Genomic DNA, 7,010 nt, shown 5'->3' on the forward strand with positions numbered 1-7,010 from the left:
ACAAAATTATTGTACCCTACCTCAGATACAATAATTTACAACAGAGCATTTTACATATTAAGTTGTGTAAAATACAGAGGAGTATAGTGTAATTTGTTCAGTCATTCAGTCGTGTCCGACTCTTCGTGACCCCATGGACCATAGCACGCCAGGCCTTCCTGTCCTGCGCTCTCTCCCGGAGTGTGCTCAAGTTCATATAGTGTAATTACTGAAGTACAAATTTTAAAATAAAGAGTAAGGGCACATAACATTTATCTGGGGGATCTAACAAGCTCTTTGAGCACATACGAGCAAACAGTGTACATTATGACAAGGTATGATTACACCTTGCCTAAAAGAGGTGATGAATATATATATATATATATATATATATATGAATACATACACACATATACACACACACACACACATATATATATTCTCCCTCAACCCCACTCTATTGGATAATTTCGAGCCAGTCTCCAATATTCCATTCTTGTAGAAGGTGCTAGACCATGTGGTTTTGTCTCCATTCCAGGGGGTTCTGGATGAGGCAGATTATCTAAATCCATTTCAATCTAGTTCTAGACCTAGTTATGGGACAACGGGCAGTATCCAATACTGCAGGTCCACTTATGTTATTAACGTAACACTAGCAGAAGTGACCTCTTGTGGAATGCCAGTAGTGATGGGTGTGATGGTGTGATGGGTTTTCCAGGGAAAACTAGCATACCACTAGAGATCACTTATGCTAGTGGTATATCAATAGTGTAAGTGGACCAGCAGTGTTGGACACTGTCGGAGACTGTTTTGATGGCCTTGGTGGATGATCTATGCTGGGAACAGGCCATAGTGACACTTGGTTTAGTTATTTCCCATTTTCACTACTGTAATCAGCTCTTAGGTGGTTCTGCCTTTGAAAAATCCTGCTGATCTCAAGGTAAACATGCATAAGATTGGTTAGTTAGGATGAAAAATGATTGGAATGTATACATTTTTTAAAAGAAGTTGTCAGAATTTCCTAAGTTTACATTGAGAGCTAATCTGTCCATGTCCTGGATTTAACCTGGATGGTAAGCCTATTATTTTTCCCTTTGTGACACCTAGTAAGATGCTCATCTGTCTTCATGGCCAATATTAACAGAAAGGATTTAAAGCAATTGCTTACAAATGTGAAGCGAAGCTCAGGAATAATCCCCAGCCTCCCAGATATTAACTCTGAAATGAAAGGCATTGGCAAACAGCACAGCAGATTGATGTGAGTATGGAAATAAAACATTCTTTCCACAGGGAATACAGCAGTGTGTAGAAATGTTGTAAAAAAAAGTTGGGTTGAGGTGAGAGGCAAGGGGAGGGCTGGGAAACACATCCACAAACACAACGGAGGAGAAAATCATTTTCAGGCCAACCTCAGTCAGAGCAGAATTCAAAAATATTTTTAAAGGCCTGCCCACTAGCTACCGTCTTTTGCATTATGACTGAATGTGTCACTTGGAGAGGTTTAGCTATTGACTTGCAGCATCATGGTCCAGTCCATATTGAATTAAGGGTGGATACTACTACAAGCCTGAAGCAAAATAACTGTTATTAGCAGAGCCCAAATGACTTGAGGGTTTAACTTCATCGATACAATCGAACCTCTTGAAATACAAACTGAAACGGAGAGGTGACATTATTTAAATGTAGGCTAATTCAGGATACTGAAATGAACAGAATGGATTTGTTTTCACAGATACTGGTCTATTTAAAGAAGGGATATATAAGTGTTTACTAATGTAAGAGAAGAAGAAGAAATCCCAGGTGGCATGAGTGGTTCTAATGTAATATGTAATAAGGTGCCTTTTTGATAGTCTCACAGCTGTGTGGGAGTCACTTATTCATGAATAGCTCCTATGTAGGTGGAAGAGTGTTTTAATTAATCACTCATTTTTAGGGGGGGGCACCTGGGCACAGGCCCCGGATCTTTTGAGCTGTCCTAATTGCCTCCCCCCCAACATTTTCCCATTGACTTGCATCGGAAAACAAAAATGGCCATATCTTTTTTAGTTTGTATGATAACAACATGAAATCTGGATGCTTGGTAGCCCCTATGGAACTGATTGAATCTGCCAAATTTCAGGCAGTGAGGTCCAGTGAATTTTGTGCTAGTCACAGGTAAAATTTGCTATTTTCAAGAAAATCTGTCAAAGCAAAGAGCTATTTTTGTGTGTGTGCTTCTGCATGCATGCATGGAATTTGGGGACCTGCCAGCCCCCATAGAGCTGACTGAACCTGCCAAATTTCAGACAGTTAGGCCAAGTGACTTTTGTGCTAGCCGCAGGTAAGATTTGCTATTTTCAAGAAAATCTGTCAAAGCAAAGAGCTATATTTTTTGTGTGCTTCCACATACATGCATGGAATTTTGGGACCCACCAGCCCCCATAGAAATGACTGAGCTTGCCAAATTTCAGACAGGCCTAGTGGCTTTTATGCTAGCCACAGATAAAATTTGCTTTTTCCAAGAAAATGTGTCAAAGCAAAGAGCTACAATTTCTTTGTTCTTCCACATAAGTGTATGGAATTGGGGGTCCGGAAACCTGTATAGAGATGACTGAGCCTGCCAAAGTTCAGACAGTTAGGTCTTGAGGCTTTTGTGCTAAGCACAGGTAAAATTTGCTTTTTCCAAGAAAATCTGCCAAAGTAAAGAGCTATAATTTTTTTGTGCTTCCACATAAATTCATGGAATTTGGGGACCTAGCAGGCCCTATGGAGCTGACTGAACCTACGAAATTTCAGACAGTTAGGTCCAGTGGCTTTTGCACTATCCATGCGTAAATTTTCCCTTTCTCAAAGTCTAAAACAAAAAGTAAAAACTGCCAAGTCACCCAGGGGATTAGAGATCCTAATCAGAGGGTGTTTAAGGTGACCATTAGGAGGTCACTATCCCTAATCTCTGGTGTAGGGGTTTTTTGAGGTGCAAAAGCCTTCTCTCCCCCTACTTTTCTTTTCTGCTCTTACATGCCCACTGTTGGAAGCTTGCCTGCAATGAAATTTTGAAGAGGGAGAAGGAAGGGAAGAAAGAGCTCCATGTGAAATACTGGTATTTCACACAGCATCAGATTTTACTGCCCTGAACTGGAACCTTTGGCTTCTGCAGAAGTTTAGTAGCTTCAGTACAGCAAAGGATCCAATCAGCCTCCACAAACTTCTTTCTCCCTCTCCACGTTAATTTCTCCTAAATAGCTGTAGGACTCAAATAATCCCAAAGGGAGGGTTACGACTATGTGGAATCATGATCAAGAAACTGCTGGGGCTTTTAAATAGGTTCTACAGTTTTAAAAAAGCTAGAAAAAGCCCTCAGCCACCTCACCTCATAAAGTTCATGTAAATACGTGCAATCCTTACAAACCCTCCACAGCCTCCTAAATTCCTCTGAAGTACTACCTCTCTGAAAGGAGCCACTTGGCTTAGGGAATTCTCTCTATCCCCCAGCCCCACACTCATTTCCAATCAACATTCTTCTTTTCTTCTTCCCTCCCCTCCCCTCCCCTCCCCTGTCCTTCCTTCCTTCCTTCCTTTTTCTTTCTTTCTCTTCTTTATTCCACCCAGAGCATATCTTGGGGAATTCTTAAAGAGAATTCTCTTCAGTGGGCAAGAGAAGTTCTAAACTGTATTTGACTTTATACGAACAGACAAGAGGGTTGGTTTTTCTCCTTCTCCTCACTCAAGCCTTTGAGAAGAGTGGGTTCACATGGTTGCAGAGAAACAAAACTGGGGCTGTTTTGTTTGTCAGTTGCCATGATCCAGCCATAGGAAGGGCTGTAGCTCAGTGGCAGAGCACATGCTTGGCATGCAGAAGGTCCTGGGTTCAATCCCCAGCATCTCCAGGTAGGGCTAGGAAAGAATCCTGCCTGAACCTTGGAGAGCTACTGCTACCAGTCAGTGTCAGCAGTACTGGGCTAGATGGACCCAGGGTCTGACTCAGTACAAGGCAGCTTCCTGTGTTCCTGTGTTCCTATGAACAGAAAGCTTTAATAAAAAATATGAGTTTTTGCTTTGGTTTTTAAGTGGAGGGGAGATAAATATTGCTAATTTATGCCATCCTATGTATGCCTACTGAGAAGTCCCATTATGTTTAATGAGGCTTACCCTCAGGAAAGTGTGCATACGATTCCAGCACAAATTACTTTTGCAGGGAGGTTTGCACCTTGATGTTCTGCATGTTTACTCAGAAAAAAGTCCTGAGTTGTGAGCATGGTACCGCAGGCTTAATACAGTGCCCACCCAATTCTGTCTAATGAATTGACTACTCTTTCAGCTCAGTCCTATGCATGTTTTGTCATTTGTGGGTTTGGAGTTTTGTTTTTGCATGAACACTAGCTTCAGTGGTAAGGGAAAGGCATTTAGTGCATGCTCAGAGTTTCCCCATAACTGAGACCTAGTTTTGAAAACAAACTCATTGGCTGAATCCTGGTGAAGTCTTGGCACAAATGAAGCTATGGGGAGGAAGATACAATGAGAGCTTGTGCATAACAAGGAGGAGGTAGAGAGGAGTTGCACAAAACAAGACATCTGTTTTTATGAAGAGTTGCTGGAGGATGGTAGGATGAGGAGGGATGGTTGCATGGAGGGGAACAGAATTGGTAGGGGGAGAATGTAAGTGCTCGGTGGTGAAAGAAAAGCATTCTACACATGCTCAGAAGCACTCTGTATTTAAGAACATAAGAAGAGCTGTGCTGCATCAGACCAAGGTCCATCTACTCCAGCATTCTGTTCACACAGTGGCCAACCAGATGCCCATTGGAAACACACAAGCAGGACATGAGTGCAATAGCAGCTTCCCACCCATGTTCCCCTGCTGCTGACACTGGTGAAATGTAAACAAATTCTAGTAATTCTAAATTAGAATGCATGTATATCCTTCAGAAACTTTGCAGGTTTCTTGCTTGTGGGACACCTCTAATGACCTGTGCATTTTCATACAAGTTTATCCAAAAACTATTGGGGAAGGGGTAAATGGAAGGGAAATCAAATCACTCCCTCCCACAAACTGGAGAACTCCCCTTCCACATGAACTGCTGCACCTATCCATCTGACACTTTGCTGATTTCTTTCTTAGGGACAACTGTAGGCTGTCTGTAATTTTCAGAACAATGGTCCACAAGGAACATAGGGAAATAAGTATGTCTTCTTTTGAAGACCTCAAAATGTCAAGGCCACTCTTGCACAAAAACCCTTGTGGCTATCATTCTGAAATTTGGCAGACATGATCTCCTCTGATGGGGCAATGAATTGCAAAATTTTTATCCAATTCTTCCAAGGAATTAAAACGTTATTGGCAGTTCCCTTTAAAAGAAAATCAAAATACAAACCTTGCACCTATTTTTCTGACATTGGGCAGGTGTAATCCCCTTCTAAGGGGCTACTATGCCTGAAATTATCTAGTTCTGACCAAGAAAAAAAAAGTGTTTTTTTTTTCTAATTTCCCATGGTAGTCAACAGGAAGCATAAAGACTCATTTTTCTAAACCTTGACTCAGGTTTGGTGCTGAGCTGAAGTGGTCCGACTACAAATTGGACAGAGCAGAAGTGGGATGTTTTCCAAAATGCTGAATCGGGGTCTGAGTTGAAGTGGGGTGGGGGGGTCAGTGCACACTTCTTATGTATCTATATACACACACAAGCACACTGCATGCACGCACCACACACATGTACACACACACAGAGAGACACATATTAGACATGCGCTTAGACTCTCGCGCGCGTGTGTGTGTGTATGCAAATTTGTGATATGGGCCTTTGCCCCAGATCTTGTAAGACCCTAGCAACGCCCCTGACTCATACTATCTTTCCCACAGAACTGACACTCCCTAAGGGGGGGAGGCAGTGCCAATTCTGTGGGAACTGCTCCCCCCCCCCGGTTGGGTCATTTAAACATTCTCCCTGCTATGAGGGAATTGCTCATGGTTAAGTGGCTCTTACACAGCTGGGAGCGTATCTGAACAGCATGTCTGAAGCTACAGTACAGGAACCTGCTCTGGTATATGAAACATCAGGAGTCTTCTGAACATTACATTTTATTGAAACCTGGAATGATATCTCATATTTCAAAAAGGCAGTATCACTTAACAATATTTAACATTTATATAGCACTTTCAAGTGTTCACTGTGCCTTAGATACATTTTCTAGCTCACCTTTTCCCAGCCTGGTGCATTTCAGATTATTGGACTACAACTTCCAGAATCCCCCAGCCTGCTATGTTGGCTGGAGTATTCTGGGAGTTGTAGTCCAATAATCTGAAATGCACCAAGTTGGGGAAGGCGGATCTAGTTGTAATCCTTACAACAACCCTGTAAGGCATGGATAGCGAACCTCTGTCCTGCAGGCCAGGTATAGCTCCTAGGGATTCCTCATCCAGCCCACCAACCTCTGCTGTTATCTCCAATCAGCGATCAGAGATAATTCCACATGGAACTGAGCTGTACTTTTGCAGGCATGAGAGCTGTTGTACTGAGGCTTACTCCTGAGTAGACATGTTTAGAATTGAGCTGTGTTTTGTATGTTTGGTGGGAAAATATCCACATTGGTAAGAATTACATCTGTCCTTGGTTGGGCCTTGTGTGCTTAGTCTCACCCACTTCTGGAATATGGCCCCTGAGATCCTTCCCAAATTGGAATTTGGCCACCAAACTGAAAAAAAGCTTATCACCCCCTGATTAAAACTAAGTCAGTGTTCTCATCCCCCATACTGCAGATGGGAGGACTGAGGCTGAGAAAGGATGGCCTGCCTAAGGCCATCCAGTGTGTTCATGGCAGAGGCAGGATTCAAACAGAGGACTTCCTGATTCAGTCTCTTAGCCCCTGCACTACACCAGCTCCTGTCTTAACATATTAACACCATGGTTTTCCTGGTAATATCTGATAAAAGAAAAGTGTAAGATAATATCATCACGTTCATTATTTCTTTGTCTCCCCTCCAGTTCATTGACCTCTCCCTGCAGATGATGGGGAAATGTGGGATGTGATGGCAGCATGTCACACGTTTGTTTTAT

The sequence above is a fragment of the Heloderma suspectum genome, chromosome 2, assembly GCF_057233095.1.
Source record: "Heloderma suspectum isolate Gila_16-S chromosome 2, 16-S_ref, whole genome shotgun sequence".
NCBI classification, from domain to species: Eukaryota; Metazoa; Chordata; class Lepidosauria; order Squamata; family Helodermatidae; genus Heloderma; species Heloderma suspectum.